A 15,852-nucleotide genomic window follows, 5' to 3' on the forward strand; every position below is an offset into this window, starting at 1 on the left:
TAGAGATGAAGGCCAGATCAGTGATTGCCAGGCGTGAGGGGTAGAGGGAGGGTGTGATACAAAATTATAGCATGAGGGAGTGTTTTGAGGGTGATGAAACTGCTCTATGTCCCAGTGGAGGTGTGTTATGAAGCTATACATGTGTTAAAATGCATAGGACTGTACAACAAGAAACTAAAATTTGCTGTAAGTTAATTTGAAAACAAAAGACAGTTTTGACTCACATTCCTTCTTGGGCTTTCCCTTGTCCTCCAGATCTACCCAGCTTCCTCTCTCCTCAGCACACTGTCCTTCTGCCAGGCACGCTGAACCTCTTACCTGCAACCCCTCTTCCCAAGCACCCAGCCTTTTCCCACACCCTGTTTCCCCTTAGGTCTGTTTCTCCTTCCAGGCGGGAGCCATTCTGGAAACTTCCCTGAGCCAGCTCCTTGCCTGGGCTAGATGCTTGCTCTCTGCATCTTGGCTTAGCTCCTTGCGCCCAGTAGCTAGTGCTTAGTGTGAATATGGACTTCCCAGAGCCTCAGATTCCCCATTTGTCAGGGTCCTTGCAGTTCAAAGATTTCTAGGCCAGTGGAAGCAAGCTTCCCAGAGTTCAAACCATGGCTCCCTTACTTACCTGCTGTGTGACCTTGGGCAAGTTGCTTGCTGTCTTTTGCTTCATTCTCTCCTCTGTAATGTGGGCTTAATAACAGACCCACCTCTTAGAGGTACTAACCTCTAAGATTAACTTAGAGAATGCATGAGAAATAATTTAGCACTCAGCTTGACAAATGCTCAAGAACAATTAGCTGTAATTATTGATAATAGCCATCTTTAGCTTTATAGCAGCTTTAAAATAATACAGGTTCCCAAGTCTCCCTGCCCTGATAAATCTGAATGAATGGGAGCAGTACTGGGTGGGGTGGGGCGGGGTGGGAGGCAGGGCACTTGCATTAAACAAACAAACAAACCAAAAAAACTCCTTAGGTACAAGTGCCAGATTTTGCTAATAGAAATACAGGTCACCCACATACACTTCAAGTATAGAGCAAATAACGTTTTAATATCAGTATGTCCCATGTAATAGTGCAGACATATACCAAAATTTATTTATTGTGTATCTGGAGTTCAAATGCAAAGATTGTCCTGCATTTTATCTCTCTGTATTTGACTGTATCCTGGGGGATCTTGACCATCAGCCCACTTGGGAGCTATCCTCCTGACTCCCTGGGTAGGGCCCAAGGTTGAACCTCCTAAGTCAGAAAATAGAGCGTATTTTTTCACTTGACACAGGGGGGAGCTAGAGGATGGCTGTTCATTTTCTTTGCTCCTAAAATCTTAAGGAAGCAGAGGCAGGTTGGCGGGCCTGCAACTTACCTCTCAGTACTAGTGAATCATTTTCAGAAGCTCTGTGGGTCTGCATCCCAGTGGGGCTCTGAGAGGCTATAAGAAGTGAATTCAGAGCCAGCCACCTCTCTCTCTCTTGGCCTTACTTGCAGGCGGACTGATCCCAGCCTTTAGGGCCTCCCTATCTTCTGCCCTGCTTCCCCAGACAGGCCTACTCTCACATTGATGTCATAGCCCTATTCTGACATCACAGCCCTGTGCTCCAAATTATCCCAGGCAGCCCAGATTCTGCCCTTAGAACAACCAAGGTTGGCATTTGAGCAGGGGGTCAAGGGGTTTGGGGTGGCCAGTGGCCCTAGGGGTTGACCCTACAGAACATCTGGGCAGCCTTCCATCCAATTGCTCCAAAATGAAAATCCTCTAAAAGGTAGGACTTCAAACGCTTTCCCTCTGTCCCTGTTGGCTGTGGTTCCCAGAGCTGGAAATAAATTCCTGGGGAAGGTGGATTTGTTCTGGTTCTGTAAATAGCTCCTGGAATACCTGCTGCCTTTGTTCCTTGAGATGCAAGGGCCCTGGAGAAATGTGGGTCTCTCCTTGGTCCACTCAACGCTCTTCTCTTCCCATTTGAAGGCATGGCTTCCTGAAATGTGGAGTGTCTTACGCATTGTGGGGGAGTTGTCCCTTAGCGCTCGGAGAATGCCTGCGCGTACTGAATCCATATGGATTCTTCTGTGGCCACCTCCTCTGTCTTCAGTCCCTAGAGGCTAGGTGGGGACAGGGCTGTGCCCTTCTCAGCACAAAGGGAAAAGGCAACCCGCTCAACCTATTAGCTCTCAGATCCCTCAGTCCCAAAGAGGAAGATCCCATCTGCCTAGCTGGCCAGAAGGTGTAATGAGGTCTCTCGTGAACTTATTAAGTTAGTAAAATATTAACTGGCATTAGTTTAACAACACACACAAAAGAAAACCCTGAATAAGTTCTCTTTAACTCTGGTAGGTGGGCATGAAGTCCCCTGGGATGAGCACATTAAAAAGTCTTAGGGGAGGACCACCAAGATTCTGACGTGATGGTCATGTGGTGCCCGGGGACCCCACTTTTAATAGGTGTTCCACACAGGGTTCATGCTGGCCCCCCGTGGATCGCAGGTTAAGAAATGTCATCTGTTCAGACTCCCTGGATTCCTTGCCACAGCAGGCTGGCTTCCCCCATTTCTAAATTTCATGGTTTCCGTTGAATGGAGATTTAATTCTAATTTAATCCCATGCAATTATTTAATGCACTGGATTTAGAGAGACAAAAGAAGCCGTTAGGGTGAGCACCAGGTGCATTCGTATCAGAGTTCCTGAGTTCTTGGCCCCTGTCTTCCAGGTGTAGATGCAGCCTTTTCTCTACCTGACAAAAGGCGTTATGTCTGTGTTGGGAGTGATATACCCTTTACTAATCAGACTCTCGTCGTCGCGGTCCTCACCTGAACTGACAGAGTGGGGAGGGTGTGAATTATTGGCTGTTGACCTTGGCAGTGGTGAAGTGTATTGCCGACTGCAGGGATTGCCTTCGGTTTCTGTGGCGGCCCCAGGGTGAGCATTTCATGGTACCCAGGAAGGTAGCCGTTGCTCGTTGATAGGTGAGCAGCTCAAGGTGGGTATTCCTTCCCCACTTTGGCTGTGAATTCAGGCTTCTTTGAGAATGCCACACAGACTTCTGACCGATCAACCCATCTGTGCCTCGTTTGGAAAGGAGGTCAGTTTCTGGCTTGGAGCTCTCTGAGTGAGGCAGTCTCCCATGTCCAGGTATCCAGGCCTGGAGCCCCTCATGGTCTCGGTGCTTTAGTCTATGCTTCTTATCCCGATGGGAGGCGGGACATGTCCTGGCCCTTGGTCCTTTGTCACAAGTTGTGGGACAGAGGGGTCGGCCTCACCCAAACCCACCAACGAGTGGATGGATCGGCCTCTCTTTCTCTGAAACTCTTGTCCGCCCTGACCCACACCTGGGCCACCTCGCCCACTAGGGGTGACAGACGAACAGAGGGAGCTGGTACCCCATTAGGGATGCCAGGACAGGAAGCTGGGTTCACTCCATCGCATGTGGCCAAGGAAGGGGAGGCCCTGACTGCCCACCCTGCTGTGGGGGAGAGAAAAGCCAGTGCCAAATTTGAGAAACAAAGCTTTGGGACTTCATTAAAATAAAGGACAGAACTGTGCAGGCCAGGACAGCCTCCTGAGGGCTCCTCGCAGATGGAGCCGGTCACTTTGACTCTGCAGCTTTTAGCAACACCTCGAGTGTAGTAGTTGCTTAGTAAACAAGTGCCAGTTGAAAAGGATGCAGGTAAAGCTCAGGTGGGACAGGTGGACTCAAGGATGCCCCAAAACCCTGGGGATGGGACTTTTGTAAAGCCTTTTTGTTGTGGAAAATTTAAGACCTAAAGAGAAGTGGACAGTCTCAGGAACCGACACGCATACCCGTCACTCAGTTATCACCCCAACCATGTCTCTACACCTCTGGTCTCTTCCCCCACCATTTTGAAGCCAATTGCAGACCTTAAGTCATTCCATTTGTTAATATTTCAGGATGTGCCTTTAAAAGAGTAAGGATTCATTCTTAAAAATTTAACATAACCTAAGTACCATTATCACACCTGAGAAATGAACAGTGGTTCGGAATGCTGTTTATTTAAGGGAGCTGGTGCTCTCTCCAGTGTCCAGAAGGTATAAAGGAATTAGAAATAGGGATGCAGTGGCTGAGAAAGGGGGGAACGCCCGTGCTTCCAGCCGAGCACAAAGCACTTTAGTCAGAGTTTGAAGAAACCAAAGAGGAAGTTAACATCCCTCAGCTGGGAGAAAATTCTGGCCCTTCACAAAGAAGCAGGGCGTGGCGTGGCTCCGGAGGTCGTGGAAGGATGGAGAGCCCCATTGCTTTGGCCTTGCCAGGAGGCCCTGCAGGGTAGAGAGCGGGGCATGAACTGGAGTTAGCTCTCAATTAGCAAAAGCAAGAGCCAACACAGGGGAACTTAGCAAAGCGACGGTATCTGTTCTGTAGGGGATCGTGGCGATTTGGATTTAGATGTGACCCTGTGACCCATACAGATGGCAGCAGCTTTGTCCTCAGGGGACTCCTGTAAATCGGTGCTGGCTGAAAGAGGCTCAGGGTAAATGGGTCACTGGCGAGCTGGAATGTACGTGCAGAATCAGAAGAGACTGATGCTGTTCTCAGAGAAATCGAGTTGGATTTTCCCAGTGAGGACAACAGGCTACGTCTGTCCTGACTCCAGCTCTTCCCTCTGCCCACCTGCTAAGCCCAGGAGCTGGCCAAAAGATGGCCCCCTTATTTCAGTAGAAAACAGGCATTCTAAGATGTGTTTGCATTGGGAGGTGGTCATTGTAAGAGGATTAGTAGGTCAGAGTCATTGACTGAGAAAGTAGACAAAAAGTCACTGTCTGCATTTGATATAATCTTACCATTAATATGGTTTAAGTCTCATTTTCCTGCCAGGGCAAGCACCTTGATTACTAATTGCTTTCTTGGCAACTAACAGACATAATAGCACTTCCGTTTTTAATGATGAGATTCATAAGGCTTATGCTTTGTTACCATTTAGATGTTAACCTGCTTGTGCACCTGGGGGCATGAGCGCCAGACTCTGACACAGGCAAGGCTGTCGGCTCATCACGTCACCAGCTCCAAGGCAGAGGGCCCTGGAGGCCCGGACAGAATGTGTGACCCAAACCCAAGGCGCGCTGGGCTGGGTCCCCTTGCTGGATCCCTCTTGCACCTCACTTTGCCAGTTTGAGCTTTGACTTGGAGATAAACTCTGAAAGGTCAAGGCTAAGTATTCTGAGATACAAACCTGGAAGGCTGGGCTCTGCGGAGTCTCAGTTGCAGGGCGGGGTGAAGGAGTGTGGCTTAAGAAAAGGGCTGCAACATTTGGGATCCTGGCTTTGCTCCGAGTCACTTTGTGACTTTGGATGAGCCCTTCAAAGCCTTAGTTTCTCTGCCCATCAAAGGGAAGAATGATGGCCGTATCACACGACGGTTATGAGGATAAGTAACAAGAACAACAGCAATAGAAGAATACAAAACACCTGTAGGCGACAGGGAACCAGGTGGCTCAGGTGATAGATGCCGGTCATTACCACCACCCCACTGTCCTTGACTCTTCAGTCCGTATCCCTACTGGACAACAGAGCTCATGCACGTGGAGATGTCTCCTCATTGCACTGGAAACACCGTTATAGACAGGGACGTGTTTACTAATTCTTTTTTTTATCTTTTTAAAGATTTTATTTATTTATTTGACAGAGAGAGATCACAAGTAGGCAGAGAGGCAGGCAGAGAGAGAAAGGGGGCAGCAGGCTCCCTGCTGAGCAGAGAGCTCGATGTGGGACTCGATCCCAGGACCCTGAGATCGTGACCCAAGCTGAAGGCAGCAGCTTAACCCACTGAGCCACCCAGGTGCCCTAATTCTTTTTTTAAAAAGTTATTGCTTCGTCATGGTTTCCTATTCGGGGTCAGTTAGTGACAAGGAATGAAAACCCACTCAGACTGTCTTTAGTGCAAGTTATGCTTTCACTAAACTGAAAGTATAAAGTTATGCTTTAAAGGAATTATGCTCGGGGTGTGTCCTGGAGGGACAGAATATGTCGTCAGCTGTTCTTGGTTTTCCCATTTCTGGTTCTCCCTGGTATCCCCTCCCATTTTCCTTCCCTCTGCAGGTGGACCTCTGTGTTCTTCTGTAATCTTGTTCTGCCGATGGGGCTGACCGGCTCTGGTTGTGCCCACCTTTGGCTGCTGTCTCTGGGCCCCAGTTTCACATTCTTGGGCGAGAGGCCCCAGAGCAGGTTGGAGCAGGTACCTAGCCCTGGTCCTATCAGGTGCAGACAGGGGAGTCAGGGTCATACCTGAGGGCCACCTGAATGTGTTTAGTAAGGGAGAAATCCTGCCCCCACTTGGGTCCTCCTGAGATGTGACCTCTTCTGCAGAACCTACCCTGAGCACCTCCAGCCTCCATCAAGTGGTCCCTTACTGTTCCCTCCAGGAGCAGGAGCAGGAAAAAGAATAGGAGGGCAGACAGTAGGTGCCCCTTGCCCACATCCAGCCCAGACCTCGAAACCATGGTGAGCGCACACCCAGCTCTGGAGGGAGGCCAGACCAGCAGGTGGGTGTAATAACCATGAATTGTGGAAGATAATCATTGGGGGAGAAGACAAGTCGCCTGGGGGCAGGGGCAAGAGTCAGGAAGCTTCTAGAGGCCCCTCACAAGTGGGCCGTGCTGTCAGGGTGGCTCTAGTGAGCACAGGAAGAGCTGGGCCCAGTGGAGGCTGGCTTGCAGCAGCATGGTACACATTTGGCGCACAGCTGGGCACAGGAGGAATTCCTGCACCTTGGGCCGGTGTATGGGGCTCTGGTTTGGCCTCCTCTCACTCTGTCAACCTAAGTAGCTTCCCTTGTTCTGTGTCTGGGGGTCTCTGGTAAAGGACATCTGTTTGATAAATGGATTCCACTACAAAAGGTTTAAGAACCACTGGTACAGAGCTGTCACCTCTGAGGTCCACATTAGCTTTGAAACCAACGCTGACCCTGAGGGTGGCAAGGGCTAGGGCGAGGGGCGGGGCTGGCCGTTTTCATGATCCCCCAAAGGAGGCCTGTGGGGGCAGCTCCCTGGGAGGCTTCACAGATCTTGGCCCGAGTTCACCCTTGCCCATTCAGCTGGCATTGCTCTCCCAGGGCTCCCACATCAGGGGTCCTTCCTCCTCCCATGGAAAGGACAAAGGCGTTTAGCACCTTAATGCAGAAAGAACATTCTGTCCAGCACTCTGAAGTTTGGTGTGCACGGTGCTGCATGCCTGTAGGCTGTCTTAGTCTAGGTGGGAGCAGGGAAGAATGCAGCTGGGCCAGCAGGCGGCCACGAGGTGAGAGAGCCAGGCTGAATGCGGGTCTCCTCTGGCTGCCCAGGCAGGAGTTGCAGCTCCTGAAACCTGGGGCGCAGCCCTCTGTAGAGAGAGGAGAAATCGCCCTAGTGGGTTCGTGCGGGGCCAGGATGGAGACGGCAAACTGGGATTCTGGTGGGCGAGTTCTCCTTTTAGATGACCGAGTGGTGGATTTTCCTCTCTGCCGGCACCACCTTACATTTTTCCATAGAAGGCAGCCGGAAACACTAGACTGCTCAGAGAGGGGCTGGACTGCTCAGAGAGGGAGGGTGTGGCCTCTCCCGAGGAATGGGATTTTCATTTTAATTAGGTTCTCGAGTCACAGTGCGGGGGGCGGGGGGGGGGGGGGGGGGGGGGCTGCTTTGGGAGAGTGGCAGCTAACCCGGGGCCATCTTTTCCTCATCTCTGTTCAGTGCTAGAAGTGGGGAGGCCAGACTGGTCCAAGGGACATCTTGTCATTGATGAACAGCTCTGTGTCTGCGGGGCGCTCCTATTCACAGCTGTTCTGTGAGCTCCACCAGGAGAGTCCCTTTCAGGGCCTGGCCCCTGAAGCCCGGAGCCCCCGCCGCTCTGCCCACTCCAGGCAGGTCTATGACTGCTTCAGCCTGGCTTGGAGGCCATGGTGAGGTCTGGCTGTCCTTCTCCACAGCTGATCACGGTCCTCTCTTGCCTTTGCCTCTCTGGACCTCAGGCTGCTGTTTGTAGAAGGGAAACAGTGAGAGCCCCTGGGCTGTTAGACAGCTGGTGTGAGCCCCACACACTGTGCAGTGTCGCATACACACAGGATGGCTGTTATGTCACGAGTGTTCTTCTGCAGGACACCTACCAGCCCACCCCAGCCCAGCTCAGCCCAGTTGTGGCCCACCCCACAGTGGGTGCTGTCCCGGCTCCTGGTGCCTCTTCCTCAGAGCCCTTACCACATTCACGGTTGTTACTGACTTGTGAACGTACCTGTTTGATGTCTGACTTCCCTGATATTCCCGGTGTCTAGGCCTTGCTCCTCTCAGAGGAGATATTCAGCAAGGTGGATGAAGGAAGGGATGGAAGGAGGGGGAATGAATTAACTAACATAGAAGGTGCCTTGTTCCTTTCATTCATACCTTCTGGTTGCCGAGCCTTCAGGCCATTCAGATAATTTGCATAGGCAGCGTCACAGAGCTGAGTTTGAAGAGCGCATCCTTCTTTTTTTTTGAGCATGTCCTTCTTTCTGAAGGGCATTACCCGGAGTGAGGGAGATTGGGAAGGACCCTAGGCCACCGATCTAGAGAGACCGCAGGGAGGTTCTGTGTCCTGGGCAATGAGCAGTTGAGCCGTCCAGCTGCTGCTGCTCACAGGACAAGCACTGGGAGCTGGAAACACCTGGGTGTGAGCCATAATACGAGGGCTAAGGTTTTGCTCCTTTATGCAAGATCAACGTGTAGTGGTCTTTGCCTCCTGAGTGGAAGACTGGCCTCAGCCCACAGCAGCGGGGTCCTAACCACCAGTGAGGAGTGGTTCCTGGGGGAAGGGAGAGTCCATGTCGAGTGGGTCCTGCCTCGGCTGGGGTATGTGGGCACTGGCTTTAGCGTTGTCCTTTCCGAAATAGGGACAGCCTCAGCGCTGGTCCCACCGACTCCACAGGGTGACTGACTATGACGCTGGATGAAGGCACGTGGGAGAAAGAGTTGCCAGGAATCTCTGTTGTGGTTGTCCTTGGCCGAGGTGCACAACAATAAAGTTGGGTCCTCCGCAGCCCCTCCTTGGGGTGGTGGTCGTCACAGACAGTCGCGGCCATTGGAGTAAGTGCCAGGTGCCTGGTGGCTTTTGTGAGGAACGTGCCATTACACAGGGTCATTCAGTCAGAAGGGTGTTTCCAAACATGTCTGCCTTTTAAGAGAAAAGCTTTATCGTTTTATAAAACTATACTCCATGGAAAAAGAGGAGATTAAACCATCCTGGAAAATGGAGAACACGGAGAAAAATCTCAAACCTACCAACCCAGAGATGATCATTGTGAGATCTTGTACTAAGCAGCATTACAAACGTTTTAATTTATGCAGAAAAGTGCCAGTAGTGGGGCGCCTGGGTGGCTCAGTGGGTTAAAGCCTCTGCCTTTGGCTCAGGTCATGATCCCAGGGCTCTGGGATTGAGCCCCGCATCGGACTCTCTGCTCAGCGGGGAGCCTGCTTCCTCTTCTCTCTCTCTGCCTGCCTCTCTGCCTGCTTGTGATCTCTGTCTGTCAAATAAATAAATAAAATCTTTAGAAGAAAAAAAAAGAAAAGTGCAGGTAGATCTATACTTTTCACATCATTGGTGGGCGGGGGGATTCCCGGTATCCAGATTTGCAACTGACTCATCAGACCCAGCATGTTGTGGGCATCCCATGCTGACAGATATACATTTGTGCCATGGCTTATTATGACAACTTGGTAGCAAGTCACATACGCGTGCGCACATACACACACTCACACACACACACACACACACACACACACACACAGAGTCCCCTGTTGTAATCTCTCATTTTTGAGCCATTCTCAATTATGACAAATCTTGTTTCATCTCACCCAGCTTCTGTGCCCCTATTATTTTTTTTTTATCGTGGTAAGCACACATAACACAAAACTCACCATTAATGTACTGAGCACATTTACAATGTCATGCCCCCCCATCTAGTTCCAGAACATTTTCATCACCCCTGAAGGAAACCCCATACCCATTAAGCAGTCACTTCCTATTTCCCCCTTCCCTCCGCCCCGGCACCCACTAATCTGCTTCCCCCCCATTATTTATTTATTTGTTTGTTATTATTTAATTAATTATTAAATTATTATTTAAATTCCGTTTCAGATGTGGTGTTCAGTAACTTATCAGTTCCATATAATACCCAGTACTCATCACATCACATCCCCTCCTTAATGCCCATCACCTAATTACCCCATTCCCCCACCGACCCCAAACATGTCTGCCTTTTAAGAGAAAAGCTTTATCGTTTTATAAAACTATACTCCATGGAAAAAGAGGAGATTAAACCATCCTGGAAAATGGAGAACACGGAGAAAAATCTCAAACCTACCAACCCAGAGATGATCAATGTGAGATCTTGTACTAAGCAGCATTACAAACGTTTTACCCTTCTGGAAGTATTTTCTAAAAAGCTCCCCACTGAGCAGAGAGCCCGATGTGGGGCCTGATCCCATTATTATTTTCTAAAAAGCCCCACCTGCACACATTTTACTGTGTATCTCTAAAAAACAAGGACTCTTATAAAAGCATAAATTTAGGGACCCCTGGGTGGCTCAGTGGGTTAAAGTCTCTGCCTTCAGCTCAGGTCATGGTCTTAGGGTCCTGGGATCAGGCCCCACATCGGGCTCTCTGCTCAGTGGGGAGCCTGCTTCCCTTCCTCTCTTTCTGCCTGCCTGTCTGCCTACCTGTGATCCCTGTCTGTCAAATACATAAATTAATTTAAAAAAAGCATAAATGTAGGATGACTTACACATCCAAAATAACAGTTCTTTAATATTACCTGTCTGACTATCTAATTTTAATGTCATTTTTAATGGTGTATAATATTCCACTGAATGGATATAGCATAATTAAATTAATACTTTTTAACCACTTAGGCTGTTTGCAATGTTTCCCTAGTATCAAAAAAAGGACAGGCAGGAGCATTTCCGTGTTGTTTTTTTTTTCTTCCCTTGGCAGTAGTGTGATTTCCAGAAGGGTAAATTCTTAGGAAAAAGATCACTGGATCAAGTGCATGTTTCCCATTTTGATACTGTTGCCAAGGTTATAAACCTTCCAGTTTACACCCTCCTTAGCAGAAAACGGATGGCTTGGTTTAGAGAAGGTGCTCCCCGGAAACTTTGCGTGTTAATTCTTTGTCATAGCTCAAGTAAAAGTACCACTATTTTCCCATTTGTATAGAAATGCTTTGTCACACCCTGCAAAGGGTCTCACAGATGCCACTGTAGCTCAAGGCCATCAATTGATAACCAGATGCGGGAGAAAAATGCCACGTGTGGCATCCACAGTGACAGCCCACAGGACCTTCAGCTCAGAGCTATTGGGGAGAGTGATGGCCACAGCCTGGGAGAGTGGGAGGGCAAAGGCCCCATTCGTAGAACCCCATTTGTAGGGCTGGTTCTCAGATGCACCCACCAGTTTGAAAGCTGGGGGGTGGGGAACTGGGGTGGCTGGCGGTAGGAAATTGATACTCTTTTGGAAGAGAGGGAGGAAGAGAGAACTGGTGAGAATAATCGTCCTTTGCCATTCACTTAAGCTTGATTTCTTATGCTATTAAAGACATTATAGGGCATTAAAGGACACTGAAAAGAAGAATTAAAAACATGGCCATGGTTCCAGCCATGGCCACGCCTTTGGGACCCCACTTGTATCTCCCCGCTCCCACCCCCCTGCACACGCAGCTGAAGTTGTAACGAACACCACACGTTCTCATTTCCTTCGGCTTCCCAGCATCCGTATTAGCCATCAGTGGGGCCTCGGTTGTCGCTCTTGATGCTTGCTTCTAGCCCTAGTTTTCGTACTGTGCTGTCCTTTGGCTGGACACGAGCAGCTTCCGGTTGTGGCCTGTTACAAATATAGTGTCCATGCATGCCGCTGTCCTCTCTTCTGTGATGCTTTCCTAGGAAAAGTTGTGTCTTTGGGGGAGAAGAAGGGGATGTGCAGGTGGTATGGTGGCTCTTGATTCCACGGTCCTCCAGCCCAGTTGCTTTACGAAGGCAATGACTGCCCCTGCAGGAGGGTTAAGTCAAGTAGTACAACATGTGTATAATCAGGAAATAATTGTTCATCTGTTGGGGGCAAGTGATCAGACTTTTTAAAAAAATTTTTTTGGATGGGGTGCATACTCCTAACAGCTTGGACTTGAGTCTTGGACTTGGCTTGAGTTCTTTGAGGACCAGCACCCCCTTCTCCTCACTCTCTGTGCCCCCCCACCCAGCACAGAGTGCCATTCCCCAGACATTTGGCAAAACTTCCAGAAAGGGGTCCCAGGCAGCACTGCCACCTGGCCTGTTCCTGAACGGCTGGACTTCAGCTTATCAGGAAATGGATGCCTTCCTGCCTTACCTGCCTTGGCCTCCCTGCACTTCCTGGGTACATGTGCTACTGCAGTAGCTAGACAGAAGCAACACATATCCTGCCCTTCCCTGGGAAAGCTCCAGAAAGGAAGTGCCCCTTTTTTTTTTTTTTTAAGTACCCCCAGTTCCTTTCCAGAATGAAGTTGAACTGGAGCTAAGGGAATAAACGAGGGATTCAGTCTTGTGCTTGAGTGGCAGGGACCAGACTTGAGGCAGAAGGACCTTGACCCCTTTGATGGCTGGGTCTTCTTTCCCTGGTCCTCACTACCCACCTTGCTACCACCTACCTATCTGGATGGCCCAGACTTTTGCTTGTCCTTTCTCCCTCCAGTTCGTTCCCAGCTCCTCTGTTACACAGAAATCCAGCCCATCCCCACTCCTCAGGCTCTCCTCTTACTCTTCAGTATTTCTTTGCTCATGATTTTTCCTTTTAGATGTGCATTTCGGGCGTGCCAGTCAGATTCATGTTCAATGTGAAGCAAAAACTTTCATCTATTTGTAGTCAGTTTAAAATCAGACGAAGGTGCCTGAATTGGAGGATTATTCAGGCTGAGCTTTCAGTCCCTCAGGGGCTCACAGCCCTGGGGGAGCAGAAAGGCACAGTTCCTGGATGTTATTTGCAAAACGTGAGTCACCCAGTTTTGTCTTCTGGATGCCAGTGCCAAGGCTTTTGCCGTAAATATGCCACAGTGATCCATCTCTTCTCAAACCAACGGAGTGATTATCCTGTAGCAGGTCTGGGGACACATTCAGGCACCACTGAGTGGAAAAGCAGCTAAAAATCTCAGCAGGGAGCTTTACTAAGCCCGTACTCTGGGTAGCAAACCAAAGCTCGTGAAATGCTGGTGGGCTGTGACTCTGGCGCTTTCCGCGTTCCCTGGCCGCTAAGATACTGCGTTACATCATTTTCATGAATCCCTTTGGTATTTGTGGATCTAACTTCTGTCAATTCAACTTCCCATTCCTTGGGCTTTGTGCACTCATTTCAAGCAACCCAAAAGTAAATGCCATGCACCTCTTTTATTTTAATATTAAAACCCATCCTCCTCAAAAGGCAGCCATTTCTGCATTTTAACTCCATGGTTCCTACCACTCACTGAGTCACCTGTCCTGTGGCTCAAGCCTCAGCTCCGAATTATGGGTGTGGAAAGGCCAGTGGGGAGCCTGGGGCTCTCTTGGCCAGGACATCCACCATCTGCCTCTCCACTTCTCCTGTGGAGCCTGCATTCCCCAGAGACCCACTGATGCTTTGTTTCCCTGTGTAAAATACCCCTGAAGTGGGTTGAAGCATTCTGACCTTGGGCTGTTTGGAGGGAAGGAGACATGAAGGGATGTCCTTTCCCCGCACCCAGGTACTGAGACTTGACCTTAGGTGGTACCGGGTCCTGTGCAGGGTGTGTCTGGGGCACTGTCTCAGGGAGTCACACAGATAGAGCTGCCATAAACGTTCCTGTCCTCGCCTTTGTACAGACACATTGTTTATTTTCTCTTGGGTAAATTACCTAAGAGTGCAGGGCTGGGTTATGGGGTAGTAGACCGGTGCTTCACTTTTTAAGAAATGGCCAAACTGTCTTCCAAAATGGGTGTACGATGCCCACCAGCAATGTGAAAGGGGCCAGGCTGGGGGACACTGGGTCAAGCATCCCAGAAAAACCTGAGGAAATGTTGAGCACAGGTTTTCTTGATGAACAATCATTTTGCCTTCAAAGAATATGATTGTATGTTTTCTCAGGCATTGCAGTGTCTTATATACGTTTTCCTTGCTGCAAGGAGTAGGGGACCTGTGCGTATGTGCTCCTAGTCACTGGTCCCCCGGGGGAATCAGTGAAGGCGGCTTACCGAAGACACAGGTTCATTCTGTTTTCATCCCCCTGGGACATGAAATACCACATCTCAGAGGCAGGGAGACTTGTTCAGAGAGCATGTTTCTGTCTAAAGGTAAATGAATAACTCCAGAAACACTTCTACCTCACCAACATTACCTATGAGCCCTGGAAGTTTCCCAGAGCCACACCTACTTGGGTCAGGCAGGCAGGTGACAGAGAGGAGAGTGTGGGTCTCAGAAATGGCCGCTATAATCACTCAGACTATGTTCATTGAAAGTTGTCTTCAGTGTGTATCTGTAGAGTGACTATTTCCTCCCACAGAGGGGCTTCAGAAACAGGGATGGCGTTTTCAGAGGTGGGCGTAAGTGTCCAGAGCTGAGTCTGTGGTTGCTTATTAAAATGCCATAGGTGGAAATCCTTCTTTTCATTCTTTTTTTTTTAAAAGACTTTTATTTATTTATTCGACAGACAGAGATCACAGCTAGGCAGAGAGGCAGGCAGAGAGAGAGGGGGAAGCAGGCTCCCAGCCAAGCAGAGAGCCCGATGTGGGACTCGATCCCAGGATCCTGAGATCATGACCCGAGCCAAAGGCAGAGGCTTAACCCACTGAGCCACCCAGGTGCCCCCCTTCTTTTCATTCTTAAAACCATACTGGGATCTCCAGAAATAGATTTTTACTTTTTGGGAGTTCACTTAGTGATAAAGGTGCCATTCACACCACTTGGGAAGGGAGGGACCATTAACAAATGTGCTTTAAGTTTTATCCTTCTGGAATTTGTTTTCATGCAAGATATGGGGTAGGCGTCTAATTTTATGTTTTCCAAAAACATATCTCATTTTCCCCAGCAGAATTTTTTCTGTTTTTGAACACTGCTCTCCCTTGATCTCTTTATCATTCTCTCTGCCTGTATCCCACAGTTAAGTCACTGTAGCTTTATGGTAGAGTTTGACAGCTAGTCAGATAAATCCTCCCTCACTGTTCTTTAATTTCAAAAATATATTGGGATTTCCCCCTTCTATGTAAATTTTAGAATCAGCTCAAGTTTACTTAAAATATCCCATTGGGGTTTTGTTTGGGGTTGCAGTTTATTTGTAAATTAATTTTTCCTTTCCAACCCTGTCATATGTGGACCACGTTTTGTTCTTTGAATAATTTTAATTGTATATCTAAAGCAGTGTTTAATATTTCTGAATTGGGAAACTTGCTTCCTGGCTAAATTTTATAGAGTTTAGTATATTTTAAGTCTGTATACAGTAAATATTTGCTGCGTACCTCTCTGTGCCAGACAATGCTAGGAGATGAGGATTTAATGGAACCTTAATGGAAAACAAAACCAGTACTGTCTCCAGGGACCTCACTGCCTGCTGTGAGGAGACCAAACAGCAGAAAAATCACAGTGGAGGATGTATGATGCTACACCCCGGCAAAGGAAACATAAGGAGAGGCACCTTGCCCAGTTTGGAGGGTCAGGGAAGGCTGCCTGGAGGAGGTGATGTATAAGCTGAGGGCTGAAGGTCAAGGAGCAATCTGCCCGATGAAGTGTGGTGAGGGCAAGTGAGAATGAGGCCAGAGGTGGGGAGGAGCATGACCATGTGGAGAGCTCCAAATAGTTCAAGAGTGACCCAAAACCCAAACAGAGAGGGCTGGGATGGGGTGGGCATGTCCCAGTGTGAGGCTGGAGGAGCACATCATGG

At 49.1% G+C, this 15,852-nt stretch overlaps 1 protein-coding gene across 3 annotated transcripts in view; it reads left to right on the forward strand.

The window, feature by feature from the left end:
• OSBP2 (oxysterol binding protein 2) overlaps positions 1-15,852 on the forward strand; it is a 164,957-nt gene that overhangs the window by 53,875 nt on the left and 95,230 nt on the right. The window lies entirely within an intron of this gene.

The sequence above is a fragment of the Meles meles genome, chromosome 12, assembly GCF_922984935.1.
Source record: "Meles meles chromosome 12, mMelMel3.1 paternal haplotype, whole genome shotgun sequence".
In the NCBI taxonomy this organism is placed as follows: domain Eukaryota; kingdom Metazoa; phylum Chordata; class Mammalia; order Carnivora; family Mustelidae; genus Meles; species Meles meles.